Below are 16,161 nucleotides of genomic sequence, written 5' to 3'. Positions count from 1 at the left end.
AAGCAGCACAGCTGGGGTTTGAACCCGGGTCTCAGACCCTACCCTGAGATCACAAGACCTGCGCTCTGTGGCCTTGCTGCAGGCTGAGCCCTGCCAGGGAGCAGAAACAGCTTATGCCTGGGATGGGTCTCTCCTGCCTCTCTGTGTTGTCCCTACGCATACCCCTAAACTACTGCCCTTGGTAGTGTGTGGCTTTGCATGTGTCCCGGGTGACATGGAGACTCTGGGGTGGGGCCAGTTCACAGCTCTGCCTATGTGCATGGAACTTGGCTCATCTGCCAGGTCCAGAGAGGGTCCCCAGGCTGAAAGGCTGTTCCACGCCACTCATCCCCCACCCCCACCCTGGCCACAGAAGCAGGAACTTCCCAGCACGGGGCAGCGCAGGGAATGAGCGTGGCTCACTCTGTGGCGCGTGTGGGGCCACTGGGCGGTTTCAGTTTCTGCTGCGTTTCTTGCTCTGACTCAGGGCCCCGACCCCAGCTGGGCCACTTGGGCTTCTGAGCGCCTGCTGAGCTGAGCTGAGCTCACTGGGACGTGAGAAAGATCCTGGACTGAGCTGCTCTTGCCTGGCGTCCTTGGACCTTGGTTTCCCATCTGTGTGGTGGGGGCTTCAAGGGGCCCCGTGTGTCGGTGGGTTGGTGTGGAGGGATTGGGTGTGGACACCAGGGGCCGAAAGCTGGTGGGGACTCATGGGGAAACCTCTGCCTCGGACCCCTCCAGACCAGAGGCTCCTGCAGAGCCCTGCCCATGGAGGATCTGGGTGGGGGGCTGCCTTGTCTCTGGGGGCTTCTGTTGTCACTGACCTCTGGCCCCCGCCTGGTAGTCACCAAAGCCTATGTTTTCCCTGGGCCTGCTGCGGAGGTGGGAGGCAGGGAAGGTGGGCTCATTGATCCAGCCCTCTCATCATGGCCCCCAGGGGGCCCTGGTTTTGGGTGTTCGAGGTACCGGGGGCATTGGTTGGTGTCTCAGTAGGGTCGCAGGCTGGCAAAGGGCCCTGGGGAGGTGGCCTGGTGAATCCCGATGGTGAGCTTCAACTGAGCACTGCTGGGTGCCAGGCTGTAAGTTTCTCTTCAGAGTAGTCCCTGGCATCATCCCCGTTTTACAGATGGGCACACTGAGGTTTCGAGAAGCAAGGCACCTTCCTCAGGCTTTAAAAAATGACAGCACTAGGGCTGGAGCGGGAGCCAGCCTGATTTTAGCCTAATGTAATCGCCTCCTTTCACCACCAAGGAAACTGCCTCTGAGAAGTAAAGCAGCACACACAGGGGTCGCGGTCTCCTGCCAGGATGCGATGGCTCAGGGATTTGATCTGGGTCTCAGGCCCATTTGAGGCCCCCCGGGGACTGTATGTCAGCCCCACTCGTGCCTGGCTGTCCCCTCCTGTGTGTGGGCACCGGCTGAATGATGGAAGCAGGTCCCTCTTGGGAGCGGGTCACAGGTGCTGGGGCTGCGTCCTTGACCTACCCTGGGTTGGGGCTGGTGTGGAGGCAGAGGAGGATGTCCCTGGGGGTGGGGGCAGAGCCTGCTTGTGAGGTGGAAGGTGGGGCGACTGAATCAGTGTGGGCCACCCTCCCACCTGAATGTCCCCAGGCCCTCGTAACAAATCTCTTTCACCATCTCTTGACCCAGCAATTAATTGCTCCTGGCGGATGGTGCCCCCGCCCTCCAGGGAGCCTCTAACGGCCAGACCTTGCTCCTGGGTGGGGAGCCTGGGGCAGAGGCTGGGGAGGGTCCACAGTGGTTTTTCTGCAGATTCGGGGGCCCCCAGGTTGGGCAGCCTCTCTGGGAGAAGCCAGCAACCGACATTCTGGGGCACTTGCTCTGCCTGTCTGTGGGGCTAAACCTGAGTTAATTTACAACCTGCTGTGAGGCAGGTGTTGTGATGTTCCTCTTTTACAGACAGGGTCACTGTGGGGCCGGAGCTTCCGTCTCATCCAGCAGTCCCCGGTGCACCCTTGCCATAGAGGCCCTTCTCATCTCCCGCCCCGCTGGGGCTCCCCAGGCGGGGGGTGCCGGGCAGAGGCGGCGGCGTTGGTGCTGGCTGACGCTGAGTGTGGACCCCGGTCCTGGGAACTCTCTGGGAGGGCTTCTTGCCTCACTGCCTCCATCTGCACAGGGGCAGGATGTGGGGCGGTTGTAAGAATTAAACGAGCTAAACATCGTAAGGGGGTGAGCATTGTGAGGAGGCAGTGAAACCCTGCGCTTCAGGCCCCTCGGGGCTGTCGGTGCCCATGAGGGTGATGGGACTGGACAGACAGGTGGATGGACAGATGGCCTCCCTGTGCTGCCGCGTGGGGCCTCCGTGGCCTCCGGGCCTGGGCTGCGCTCCCTGCCATGTCGTGGCCCGTGCTTGGCCGTGAGCCAGGCTGCTGCCACCCCGACAGAGCCCGCGTCCCCCTTCCCTCCCGAAAGCAGTCGATACCCCGGCTCCTTCCTGGCCTCTAATTGCTCCTGCTGGCTGCTGTCTCTGATGGTGGCCCCACACCCCGCAGCGAGGAGATGGGCGGCGAGGTTTCTGGGAAGCCTAGTCCCTGCTAAATCCAGGGCGCTGTCGGGGTGGAGAATGGAGCGGCCCAGGGCAGAGGGTCAGACGCTCGGGGTCCTACCATCCGGCCCCTCGCTGGCTGTGTGAGCTGGAGCAGGTGACCCCGTGTGTGTCTGTCTCCCCACCCCTGAAATGGGGTCCGGGCAGTGGAGATGCACGTGGCCTGGCAGGAAGTGAGGGCTGTTCTTATTATTGTGATGATCGCTGTCATGGTTTTTGCAGTGGCTCCTCCCCAGTCGCTGTGCTTGGTGTCACTGCAGCCTCCCCTGTTGGGAGCAGACAGGTGGCCCTGGGACTGGGATGTGTTCCCGGGCAGGGCACAGGATTTCTCCTCAGTCCCCCTCTGGACGGGGCTTCGGCCCATCCCCACCCCCCTGCTGGTCCCACTGCAGGCCCTGATCACTCACATCCATGCTGCCGGCCCCCTTGGCCTTGGTCTGGCGGCCCTTGCCCTGGCTGGTGGAGGAGGGATGGGAGGGAGAGAGGCTGTGACCCCCATCTTCGCCCACTCCCCCGCCCTTGGCTGTTGCAGTCCAGCGGGGACTGAGACCTTGGTGAACTCTGGGTGGCTGCCTCCGCAGCTTCCAGGAGAACTGGCTCGGGGCAGGCTGCCTCGGCTGTCACTGGAGAAGGAAAACAAAATATCCCCTCGGGTTCTCAATGGAAGGACTGCAGAGCCTGCCTCCCTCCCGCTCTGGCTGTCTGGGCTGCTGGCTACCACAGGAACGGAGACCAGGTGACACCACTGCAGGGGACAGGGGAGGCTCCTTGTTCACCCCGTGTGGGAAGATATACCTGGTGGACCCTGGCCAGCCCTGGGAGGGCGGTGAGCTGCCTCCACGTCTCAGGGCACCTGGGTTGTGCTGTGCCGGAAGTTCCCAAACTCCACCCTGCAGGGAAGGCTTCTGGGGGTCATGCCTGCCCCTTGGGGGCCAGGGTCTGATCTGCGGTCTGCAGGGTCCAGTTTAGAGCTTCTGCAGAGCATGCCCTGAGGCTGGCTCATGCTGGCCTGGCAGGTTCCTAGGGCCTGGGGCGGGCACTGAGCATCTTGGCCTCGGTGCCCAGTACAGAGGTGGCATGGAGTCGAGCCTGGCTGCTGTCACCCACCTCGCCCATCTCTGTGGGCACTGTGGGTGTTCGGTCAACACCCGTTCTTCTCCCTTCTGGAAGATGCGCCTCCTGTGGCCCTGCTGTTGTGTGTTGTTGTGTGGCCCCTGGTGTGGCTGTTGTGGCCGGTGTAGCCACTGCTCAGGGGAGGCTGGGCTGAAAGGGAGGATTTGTACTGAGCCCTGGGCTTGAGTAATCATGGGTCCTGGAGACACAGGAGCCCCGAGGCAATGGCCCACCCTGTTCCTGTGGCTGCCGCAGGTCTGGTGGGAAAGGTGCCGGAGTCCAGACACCAAGCTGGAGCCCCACAGTTCTGATCCTCCATGCAGGAAGAGGTTGAGGCTGGGTCTGGAGAGGGCAAGAGGTTGATGCCTCCACGGAGCCCTCAGGGATTGACCCAAAGGCGTCCTCGCTGACCCTGCCCCACACTATTCGTACTCAGTTATGTGTTCCATTGGAGCACGTGGCTCCCCTCCTGTGGCCAGGAATACAGCACCCATCCCCCTCCAGCTCTCCGCCCCCTCCCCCTCTAGCTCTCTACTCCCCATCCCCCTCTAACTCTCCACTCCCCATCCCCCTTCAGCTCTCCACCGCCTCCCCCTCCAGCTCCCCACTCCCCATCCCCCTCCAGCTCCACTCTCCTTCCTCCTCCAGCTCCATCCCCACTCCGCTCCATCTCCACTCCCCATCCCCTTCAGTCTCCACTCCCCATACCCCCCATCACCACTCCCCATCCCTCTCCATCTTCACTCTCCATCCCTCTCCAGCTCTCTGCTCCCCACCCCACTCCATCTCCTCTCCCATCCCCCTCCATCTCCACTCCCCATCCCCTTCCATCTCCAGTCCCCATCCCCCTCTAGCTCTCCACCCCCTCCCCCTTCAGCTCTCCACTCCCCATCCCCCTCCAGCTCCACTCTCCATCCCCCTCCATCGCCACTCCCCATCCCCCTCCAGCTCTACTCCCCGTCCCCCTCCAGCTCTCCATCCCCAGCCCCTTCCATCTCTCCCCATCTCCCCTCCCCATCTCCCTCCATCTCCACCTCCATCCCCCTCCAGCTCCACTCCGCATTCCCCTCCAGCTCCACTCCCCATCCCCCTCCAGCTCTCCACCCCATCCCTCTCCATCTCCACTCCCCATCCCCTTTCATCTCCACCCCATCCCCCTCCATCTCCACTCCCCATCTTCCTCTAGCTCTTCACCCCAGATCCCCCTCCAGCTCTCTACTCCCCATCCCCCTCCATCTCTTCACTCCCTGTCCCCCTACGTCTCCTCCCCCATCCCCCTCCATCTCCACTCCCCATCCCCATCCATCTCCATTCCCCATCCCCCTCCATCTCCACTCCCTACCCTCTCCATCTCCACTCCCCATCCCCTTCCATCTCTACTCCCCATCCCCCTCCAGCTCTCCACTCCCCACCCCCTCCAGCTCCACTCCCCATCCCCCTCCAGCTCTTCGCTTCCCATCTCCACCCCCATCCCCTCCATCTCCACTCCCCATCCCCCTCCAGCTCTACTCCCCATCCCTCTCCAGTTCTCCACCTCCATCCCCCTCCAGCTCTACTCCCCAGCCCTCTCCAGCCCTCCACCTCCATCCCCCTCCAGCTCTACTCCCCATCCCTCTCCAGCTCTCTACCTCCATCCCCCTCCAGCTCTACTCCCCATCCCCCTCCAGCTCTACTTCCCAGCCCTCTCCAGCTCTCCACTCCCCAGCCCTCTGGCTGCCCCAGCTTCTCTAATCCTCTGAGCTGGTTCCTGCCCCTGGGCCTTTGCACAAGCTGTGCCTTCTGCCTGGAGTGCTCTTTTTTCCTTTCTTATGGACAGCCAAGCTGTTCTGTGCTTGGCTCCAGTGTCTCCTCCTGCAGGAGGCCCTCCCTGCCCCCCCACCCTCCCTCCCACCACTGCAGGGTTGCCATGGTTTATGTCCGTCACTCCAGGGGCCACTCTTTACAATCATCTTGCTCATTTATGGGTGTGGGTATGTGTGACCTCGGGCCCTAAGGCCCTCATCTTTTGTGTTTACAGTCACGCCTCTGTACCTGGCAGGTAACAGGGGGTCTGTCCCTTCTGTTTGTTGAGCGACTGAAGGTTGATGGTGTCCTGGTCGAGGCAGGTTGAAACTGCCTCTGGGTTTGCATGTCGGCTGGCTCCGTCTCTTGCAGCTGTGTGGCCTTCGGTGGTGGCTTCCCATCTCTGAGTGTGGTGAATGGATGAGTCAGGTTGGCCTCTGTGGCTGGGGTGAGCCAGGCTTCCTGGAGGAGGAAAAGATGGTGCTTGCGCTGATTCCAGCAGGGTAGAGAGCCAGGTGAGGGTGTGTTTGGTGGAGTTGAGGGCAAAAGCCAATGCCAGGAGGTGGGCCTTATAGGGCTTGTTTGGGAGCTGACAAGGGGGGCAGTGGCAAGTGGGGGCAAGTCTCAGCCTGTGGGCCATGAGTGGTCACAGTGGGCTTGGCAGAGGAGAGCCTTGGAACTGGTCCTTGCTCCTCCCCATGCATCTGCTTTGCTGGGAGACGAGCCTGGCCAGCCCCAGGGGTGCGAGGATGGAGGCCTGGCCCTTCCTACAGCTGTGAGTGGACTGAGCCTTCTGCTTCAGAGGAAGGTGGGTGCCCAGGTTCCCCCAGCCTGGGAAGGTGAGGGTGAGTGAGGGGGAGCATGGGAGCTTGCTGGGGGCCAGTGAGCGTATAGGAGGTGGGGGGGACGCCACTCGGGGAGGGCCCGCAGAGCTGGCCAGTGGACCTGGGCCTGAGCTGGAATGTGTGTGGGTGGCCCCGAGCCGGTGAGCGTGAACCAGGTGTGAACGTGTGAATGTGAGTGCAGCAGAGTGAGCAAGTTCTACTCTGGCCTTGAGCAAGTGAGTGGCGGGTGTGAGCACAGGGAAGCGTGAGACAGTGAGTGAGACCCACCACTGCGGGGCTGAGCTGGGAGACACCTGGCCTGGGAAGCCCTGACAGGTGCGGCAGCCAGGGAGGCATGGGGCCCGGTCCACACTGCGCACGCCCTGGCCGCTCGTGGGCAGCCTGGGCTAGAGCAGCCTCCGCCCCACGCTGCCAGCCCTGTGCCCTGGTGCCCTGGTGCCCTGGCTCCCCATGGCTCAAGCATTTGGCTGTGGGTTTGGATCCCCGCTCACTCCCTTCCTTGCCGTGTAGCCTTGGGTGAGTCCTCCCTCAGAGCAGCAGTTTCCTGGCCGGGAGCACGGGATGACCGCGTCCCTGAAAGGGTCCTGTGCAGGAGGTGGATGTTGTCACCCTCTCCTTCCCTCCCCCACCAGCTCTGCCCAGGGTCGGAGGGGAGGAGCGGGCCTCCGATTCTCACCATCCCTTGCCTGCCTTTCGGACTCTAATGTGGAATGCTCTCCCTGCCGGCCCCTCTCCCACCTCGCTGTGCCCAGCCTGGGCTGCCCACCACATCGCTCGCCCGGACTGGCACAGGGACCTCTCCCTTGGCTGTGGCTTCCGCCCTCACCCGCGCTCCATGGCCGGATGCATCTCCACTTTGGAGTGGGACCTTGCCCCTCTGCAGCCTTCATAACTCTCCTAAGGTGCTCTGCTTTGGAGAGAAAACCCATCTGCGGAACTCTGCGTGACCCGCCCCTGCTGCCTCCAGCCCTCCCCTCTCTTCCTCTCCTGCTGGCTCTGCTCCAGCCTGGGCCCTGGGTTCCTTCCCACCTCAGCCCAGCGCTCGCTGCCCCTTGGCCCCTCAGTCATCTCCCTGGATTCTGGCCAGTGTGACAGGTTGCCTCTCCTGGGAAGTCCCTGCTGAGTTTTCTAAATTGGGAACCCCTCTTTGGACCTATGTGTCACTCCATCACTGCTGGGAAATTCCCTGTTTCCCCTCGACAATGTGACCCTGGGGCCAGCCGCCACTGGCCTTGACTCCATGCCACCGGGACACCCTGGGACTCGGTCTCTTGGGGATTGCAGGCTGAGCTGGCTGGGGTTGGGAGCAGGTTAGGAGAAGCTGGGGTCTGATCTCCCAGCTGTCCCTCCCAGGTGGAGGTTGAGAGCTTCTTGGTGCCCGGGGAGAGCGCCTGCCAGGCCTGGCTCTGCCCTAGCCCATGACGGGACGTGCTGCAGGTGTCTGGCCACCGAGGCTTCCGGGAGCTGGGGAGGGCGGCTGTGAAGATGTGCCCGGGCGCTCCCTGTTTCCAGCCTTCCCGCAGGGCCTGTCTCTGGAGCTGACGCAGATGGCAGGACCGAGTGCCAAGCCTGGGGGCATCGTAGTGAAAAAAGCGCTTAAAAAAGAAAAAAGGGCAGGAAAGAAGCCGCTGGCTTGTCCCCCTGTGAGCTGCCCGCAGCTGCCCTTTCAAAGGCTCCCTCCTTGGGGCCTGAGGGCCTGCCAGGCGCTGGAGAGGGCTGGCCTCTAGGAGCTTGGCTGCCAGCCCCTGGGTGGGGGTAGGAGCCATGTCCAGCAAGAGCTGAGCACTCGAAGTGGCACACACTGGCGCTGAGGGCACTTCACGCTCACAGCATTCCCGTGGGGTCAGCGTTGTTTAAATCATCATTTCCATTTTAGAGATGGGCAGTCTGAGGCTCAGAGGGGTGAAGTTGCTCATTCCAAGTTGCACAGCTAGGAGCTAGGAGGGGGTAGAGGCCAGATTGGCACCTGGGGAGCCTGGCTTCAGAGCTTGAGCACTACACACAACTGCCCCCAGCCTTGTGGGAGTGGGCAGCCCTGGCCCCGCCAGTCCCCATCCCTCAGCTTCGGCACGGGGTGGAGAACGGGTTTCCCAGAGGCCCACTTGAGACTGACCCTGTCCAGTACTCTGCCCGCTGTACTATTTTTTACTTGTTCTTTTCATGCAGAAGTTAACACGATAAAGAATGCATAAACCCCTCGGTGCAAATTAGCGAACAATTATAAAGGGATCACCTTGTAGCCACGGGCTGCCTTCTCCCCAGAGGTGATTGGCGTCCTAACTTTTGTGGGAATGACATTCTTTTTGTTGTATTGGACAACCTCTGCAGGCCTCTGTACAAATGTGAAAGTTGTTTTGTCTTCCCCAGAATCCTATCATGGAACCACAGAGTCTGCAGCCTTAAACCTGGCTTCTTGGACACAGCCTGAGTCTCAGATTCCTCCCCGTGGTTCTGTGTATCTGCACCTTGTTCTTCTTGATTGCAGAGTCATGTGGCGTGGATGCACCACTGTCTGTTTATCCATTCACCTGTCGATGGACCGTTGGGTTGTTTTCAGTTGTTCTGCGGTTGTGCATAAAGCTTCAGTGAACATTCGTGCGTGAGTCTATGTGGCTGTTTTCATGTCTGTCTGATAAAGACCTAGGAGTTGAATTACTGGGTCATACGGCAAGCATGTGTTTAACTATAAGAAACGGCCAAACTGTTTTTGCAAAGTAGTTGCTCCATTTTGCATCCCGTCGGCAACGGGTGAGGGTTCCAGGCGCTCCTTCTTCTCACCAGCACTTGATGTTGTCTGTTTCATGTTTGCCATCCGCATGGGTGAGCAGTGGTCTTTCGTGGTGTTAACTGCCCTCTCTTAAGGACTGATGACATTGGGCATCTTTTCGTGTCTCATTGGCCATGTGTATATACTCTTTGGTGAAAGTGTCTGTGTTGTCTTTTGCCTGTCTGCTGCTGGGTTGACTGGCTCATATTGATTTGTGGGTGTCCCCTCTGTATTCTGGATACTAGCTGTCATTTCACTATTTTGACTTTGTATGGTAACTCAGAAATTCTTAAATGAGGCTGGGCACAGTGGCTCACACCTGTAATCCCAGCATTTTGAAACCAGCCTGGGCAACATGGTGAGACCCTGTCTCTACAAAAAAATACAAAAATTAGCCAGGCATGGTGGCAAGCACCTGTAGTCCCAGCTACTTAGGAGCCGTAGGTGGGAGGATCGCCTTAGGTTGAGGCTGCAGGGAGCCATGATTGCACCACTGCACCCCAGCCTGAGTGACAGAGCAAGACTGTATCCAAAACAAAAACAAAAACACTCCAAAATACCAACCAAACAAAAATAAATTCTTGTATGAGAATAGTAGACAGCCCTCCCCCGACACTATCCTTCCGGTGTCGGTCGACCCATCTGCCTGTTTGTGGGGTCCTCTGGGTAGGTAATGGGGCAGTTTCCCAGTAGCCTAGCCATGTGGCCCTGGACCCCTTGGTGGTCTTGCCAGGGTGTGGACTGCTTTTAAATCCACAATCTGGGATCAAATCGCAGCTCCGTCTCTTCCCAGCTCTGAGAACTTGGGCATGAGATTTGATTATCTGAGCCTCGGTCTCCCTCTCTGTCAAATAGATAGCAGTACCTGCCTCACAGGGTTGTCATGGAGAAATACTTGGCCCAGTGCTTACGACGCATGGGCCCCGATGGCAGACATGGTCTTTTTTCCCTGCACATTGATGTCGTCATGCCAAACTCCGTACATGCGATGTCAAGTAACGAAACCCATGTTTTCTCCACAGGTCTCCCTGAGTCTTTGAGGACACAGCCTTGCTGGAGGCAGTTTCTGGTAGGTTCATGTCTGTCTCCACTTGGTGTCCCCAGGAGGTTTATCCTGCCTGGACCTTCTCGCGGGAAGGGGGTCTGGATTTACTCGGAGCCAGGTTCAGCCTGGAGTGTGTGGTGGGGGCCTCGGGGGGCGTGTGGGATCTGGCATATCAGAGCTGTCCAGTGCAGCGAGCAACTAGGGCAGTTTGCGGGGTCCCCGGGGGCAGGCTGTTTCCTGGCTGAGTTGGTGCAGTGATTTTTTGATGGCGCCTGAGAGATGGGAGGGTCTTTGACAGTGTCAGTGTCAGGAAGGTGGGTTTCCCTGGGCTCCAGGGTTCTCGGTCATATTGCTTTTGTGCTTTGGTAGTGGACCTGCAGGTTTGGCTAGGGTGGGGCCTGTGGATGGGCCCAGGTGTTTGGGTGTTGGGTGCCGGAGGAAGCCCTCAGGCTGAACCACCACTGTGGTCCCTGCGCCCAGCAGGCAAAGAGGTGGCCTGGGTCCCAGTCTTGTCACTGCTACTTCTGTGCTGGGCACCTGGGCCAGGTTGCGTCATCTCTCTGTATCTCTGTCTCTCCATCTGTAGACTGGGGAGCAATAACAGTTTCCCATTGCAGGGTTGCTGTGATGATTAACGCTCATAGAGAGCAGTGCCTGGCCTGAGAAGGTGCCTCACGAGTCATAATCACAGGTCGTGCTTTTCACATGTCACACCATTTCGTGACCCTCCCAGCAACACTCCAGAATGGGTGCTTAGCCTCATTTTACAAGTGAAGAAACTGAGGCACAGCTTGGTCACCTGTCCCAGATCTTTCAGCTGGAAGCAAAGAGCCAGAAGCAAAGAACCCCTTCTCACCCTTCCCAGGGAATCCAGCAAGTTTTTCTTGGAGTGCTCATTTCCCAGCCAGGCAGACGGTCGCCGAGGGCATTGCCGGGCTCATGCACATGGAGGCTCGGGCACACGGCGGGCACACAGCGTGTTCTGGCTCATCACAGGCTGCTGTCGGGAGATTTCATTCTTGTTCCAAATACAGTCATGTGCTGCATAACGATGTTTTGGTCAACGGTGGACCACATATATGACAGTGGTCCCATAAGATTATAATGCCACTTTTTTTTTTTTTTTTTGAGACAGAGTCTTGCTCTGTTGCCCAGGCTGGAGTGCAATGGCGTGATCTTGGCTCACTGCAACCTCTGCCTCCCAGGTTCAAGCTATTCTCCTGCCTCAGCCTCCTTAATAGCTGGGATTACAGGTGTGTGCCACCATACCTGGCTAATTTTTGTATTTTTAGTAGAGATGAGGTTTCGCCATGTTGGCCAGGCTGGTCTCAAATTCCTGACCTCAAGTGATCCTCCTGCCTTGGCCTCCCAAAGTGCTGGGATAACAGGTGTAAGCCACCATGCCTGGACAATACCACATTTTTACTGTTCCTTTTCTATTCCTTTGAATTATTCCTTTCTATTACTGTTCCTTTGGATACACAGTGTACCACTGGGTTCCAGCTGCCTGTGGGAGTCAGTCCAGCCACACGCTGTACAGGTAGCCTGGGAACCACAGGCTATACCAGCGTTGTCCAATCTTTTGGCTTCCCTGAGCCACATTGGAAGAACAATTGTCTTGGGCCACCCAGAAAATACACTAGCACTAGTGATAGCTGATGAGCTAAAAAAAAAAATAAATAAATCACAGAAAGGTCTCATAATGTTTTCAGAAAGTTTACAAGTGTATGTCAGGCCACATTCAAAGGCGTCCTGGGCTGGGGTTGGATGAGCTTGGATGACACCATACAGCCTGGGTGTGCAGCCCGGAGACAGACCATGACCGAAAGTCAGTAAGTCCGACGCTTAGCGGGTCTAGCACCGGGCTGAGGAACAAGCCGTGAAGGGGTCTGGGGAGTGTGTGGGTGGGCTGGGTGTTGCAGTTTCAAAGTGGGGGTCAGGGTGGTCCTCCCTGAGAAGCTGGCCCTTGAGCAAACACCTCTAGGAGGGGAGGAAGGGAGCACGTAGGTATCTGGGGGAAGGGTGTCTCAGGCCGAGGGAACAGCCCTGCCAGGGCACCGAAGCGGCTTGGAATGGGCCTCTCGGGTTGTGGGATTCTGAGTTACTTGGGGGGAGTTTTCCTGGGGGAGGCCTCTTTCCTTTGTCCTGAGCCTTTGGGCACCTCCCACTGGGCAGGAGGGAAGATCAGCCCTGCAGGTCATCTGCTTCCTGAGGCTGGGCCTTGGGCCCTAAGCCCTGGGCCTCACAATCAGGTTCATTTTGGAGGGAGGGGGGAAAGAGGAGTAGGGTTTGGAGGGAAGGGGGAAGGAGGAGTGGGATTTGGAGGGAGGGGGGAAGGAGGAGTGGGGTTTGGAGGGAGGGGGGAAGGAGGAGTGGGATTTGGAGGTGGGGGAAGGAGGAGTGGGATTTGGAGGGAAGGGGGAAGGAGGAGTGGGATTTGGAGGGGGGGGAAGGAGGAGTGGGGTTTGGAGGGAGGGGGGAAGGAGGAGTGGGATTTGGAGGGAGGGGGGAAGGAGGAGTGGGGTTTGGAGGGGGGGGAAGGAGGAGTGGGATTTGGAGGTGGGGGAAGGAGGAGTGGGATTTGGAGGTGGGGGAAGGAGGAGTGGGATTTGGAGGTGGGGGGAAGGAGGAGTGGTTGGAGGTGGGGGAAGGAGGAGTGGAGTTTGGAGGTGGGGGGAAGGAGGAGTGGGATTTGGAAGTGGGGGAAGGAGGAGTGGGATTTGGAGGTGGGGGAAGGAGGAGTGGAATTTGGAGGTGGGGGAAGGAGGAGTGGGATTTGGAGGTGGGGGAAGGAGGAGTGGTTGGAGGTGGGGGAAGGAGAAGTGGAGTTTGGAGGTAGGGGAAGGAGGAGTGGAGTTTAGAGGTGGGGGGAAGGAGGAGTGGGATTTGGAGGTGGGGGGAAGGAGGAGTGGGATTTGGAGGTGGGGAGAAGGAGTGGTGGGATTTGGAGGGAAGGGGGAAGGAGTAGTGGAGTTTGGAGGTGGGGGGAAGGAGGAGTGGATTTGGAGGGAAGGGGGAAGGAGTAGTGGAGTTTGGAGGTAGGGGAAGGAGGAGTGGATTTGGAGGTGGGGGAAAGAGGAGTGGAGTTTGGAGGTAGGGGAAGGAGGAGTGGGATTTGGAGGGAAGGGGGAAGGAGGAGTGGGATTTGGAGGGGGAGAAGGAGTAGTGGGATTTGGAGGTGGGGGAAGGAGGAGTGGGATTTGGAGGGGGAGAAGGAGTAGTGGGATTTGGAGGTGGGGGAAGGAGGAGTGGGATTTGGAGGTAGGGGAAGGAGTGGTGGGATTTGCAGGGAAGGGGGAAGGAGTAGTGGGATTTGGAGGGAAGGTGGAAAGGAGGAGTGGGATTTGGAGGTAGGGGAAGGAGTGGTGGGATTTGGAGGGAAGGGGGAAGGAGGAGTGGAGTTTGGAGGTGGGGGAAGGAGTAGTGGGATTTGGAGGGAAGGGGGAAGGAGGAGTGGGATTTGGAGGGAAGGGGGAAGGAGGAGTGGGATGGTGGCCGTCCCCCACAAGGTGATGAGCTCAGCAGGGCTTTCTGCCTAGGCTCAGGGGGCTTTGAAGTTGGAAGGAAAGTGGTCTGGCCTGGGCTGTTTTTCCTGGCCTCCTCCTCCTCTGCCTCTCTGTCCCCCATCCATCGGCGTCTCCGTCTCCGGCCTAATGGGGAGCCTTCCTCCTGTGGCTGAGTTATCTGCTTGTCATGCCAGTGGCCCACCCGAGGACGATAAAAGGGCTTTTTGTCTGCAAGCACTTAGCTTCCTCCGCCGGGGCGATCCATCACATCTGAGGGAGGCCGGGAAGGCAGACAGACGGTGGAGTGGGGCCTCCTTCTGCCCTGCTGAGGGAACCTGATGCTCCCAGGAGCCCCCTTGCAGGACCCAAGTGGCTCCTCAGCCTGAAGGCAAGGCCTGTCTGGGGGCCAGCAGGGGTGAGTGGGAGCGGGGCCATGGGGGCACATTGAGGCAGGCAGATGCTCTGTGCTCCCCTCGCAGAGGACAGACGCTGCCCGGATGCCCTGCGCCGCCACACCCACTTGGCAGCTCTGTGGGGTGCCTCTGGGACCCTCCACGCTGGGGGTGGGGGGTGGGTGCAGCCTTTTCTGCCGAAGAACCCTGATGTAGAAGGGGGGATGGGGGAGATAAGGGGGGACAGACGTCGGGGCCAACACTGGCTATGCATGCACGTATGTCAGCCCCCGGTTAAGAACTTTTTGGAGGCCGGGCGCGGTGGCTCAAGCCTGTAATCTCAGCACTTTGGGAGGCCAAGACAGGTGGATCACGAGGTCAGGAGATCAAGACCATCTTGGCTAACACGGTGAAACCCCGTCTCTACTGAAAAAAATACAAAAAACTAGCCGGGCGAGGTGGCGGGTGCCTGTAGTCCCAGCTACTCGGGAGGCTGAGGCAGGAGAATGGCGTGAACCCGGGAGGTGGAGCTTGCCGTGAGCTGAGATCGCGCCACTGCACTCCAGCCTGGGCGACAGAGCGAGACTCCGCCTCAAAAAAAAAAAAAACAAAAAAAACAAACAAACTTTGTGGAATTATCTCCTTAAATCTCAGAGCGACCCTGGAGGTGGGCAGCCTCCTTATCCCCATTCTCCAGATGAGGAAACTGAGGCACAGGGAGGCAATGTGGTGTCCCTAGGGTGCAGTAGCAGAGGGAGGGCTTGGCCCCAGGCTCCCAGTGGCACTCTTCCCTGTGGACCTAGGACCTTAGAAGGGGGCTGCGGGAGCCCCTGGCCCCGAAAGTGGGTTCCCCATGACTCAAAGCTCTATGAGTGATTCTTCAGCTGGGAGTGGGGTGGGGAGGTGGGCGTCTGGGATCGTCTATACATTGGGGTGAGGGGTCAGGTGTGGGGGGGGCTAGGGTCTCAGGGTACCCTGGGCGGGTGATCAGGGACACCAAAGGTGTGTGTGGGGAGGTTCTAGGGCCCCGGCCCAGTGAGATCTTGCCTCTTGGGGGCTCTGAGAGGACCGGCCTTATCCCCAGTTGGACGGGGCCCTGGGTCCTTCTTGGGTGGGGAGGAGAGCAGTGGAGGTCCCCCCGCCCTTCCCTGTCTGCCATCCTCCTCCCTCTCCTTCCCAGCCTGGATGCTCAGCCCTGGGCAGGGGCTCCCTGCAATCCCTTCCTCCCCTCCCCCTTCCTTCCTGCTCCCTACCCCTCCTTCTCCTCCTCCCTCCTTCTCCCCACAGGCCACCCTCAAATGACAGCAATTAATGGTGCCTGTGATGGCGGGCTGAGAGGAGGAGGCTGACAGTTGAGCGTGTGTGCCTGCGGCCGCCCGCTAATCGGACCCGGGGGATGCCCCTCCTGCTGTTGGCTCCTGGCGCCTGCCCCGCCATCACTCAGAGGGGATCAGGAGTCCTGGACAGGCTCGCGGGAGCTGGTGCAGAGCCCCCATCCCTGCAGCCCCCTCCCTGTCCTCCTATTATTATTATCATTTTCTTTTATAAATGGGTGGGCTCTGGCTGGTCTCTTGTTCAGCATGAGTTGGTGGATGCCTCCCAGACGTCCTTCTCCTGAAATGACCTCGCATGTGCCCATGTTGTCCTCAGGGCCAGCCGTCCCCACAAGGCCCCATCCTTTTGTCCCTGCTTCCCTGGGAGGGGCGGGTTGGGTGGAGCCCAGGAACCGTGTCCTGGGTGGACAGCAGGCATCAGTTAAATGCCTCGGCCTGAGCCTTGTCTGGTGGGGTGAGGAAGTGTGTTGTGTTTGTCAGAGTAACAAGAATCCTGGCCAGCTCTGTCCACACTGGGCCTGGTGCTTGACAATTTGTCACTTGGCAGCAGCAATAATGAAGCCCCTGGTGTATGCTGGGGCCTGCACTTGGTACGTTCACTTTGGTTCATTTTACTTGCAGTTTTCTGAGGAGTGTGGTATTCTCACCTTGCTTTTGTAGAGGGGGAAACTGAGGGGCAGAGAGGCAAAGTGATTTGCCCTAAGGGCCGCAGTGCCCTAAATGACCTAGCTAGCATAGGACAAAGCTGGAGTTCAACCCGGACCCAAACTGTCCAATGCTCATACATCGGGGGCCTTTGGGAAACTTGAGGGCCAGTTTAGGAACCAGCAGA

General features: G+C 59.2%; 1 protein-coding gene across 15 annotated transcripts in view; it reads left to right on the top strand.

Moving 5' to 3' along the window:
• NCOR2 (nuclear receptor corepressor 2) overlaps positions 1 to 16,161 on the top strand; it is a 250,101-nt gene that overhangs the window by 21,657 nt on the left and 212,283 nt on the right. For 14 of the 15 annotated variants that reach the window (XM_073021213.1, XM_073021215.1, XM_037995295.2 and 11 more), the window contains exon 2: positions 10,075 to 10,121. The exons of the other annotated variant lie outside the window; for it this stretch is intronic. The gene's annotated coding sequence lies outside the window, so the exon portion shown is untranslated. The remainder of the gene's footprint in view (positions 1 to 10,074; positions 10,122 to 16,161) is intronic. 15 annotated transcript variants of the gene reach the window in all.

Source organism: Chlorocebus sabaeus, chromosome 11, assembly GCF_047675955.1.
Source record: "Chlorocebus sabaeus isolate Y175 chromosome 11, mChlSab1.0.hap1, whole genome shotgun sequence".
Taxonomy (NCBI): Eukaryota; Metazoa; Chordata; class Mammalia; order Primates; family Cercopithecidae; genus Chlorocebus; species Chlorocebus sabaeus.
The sequence above is the reverse complement of the archived record's forward strand: the minus strand, read 5'-3'. Positions and strand labels throughout refer to the sequence as shown.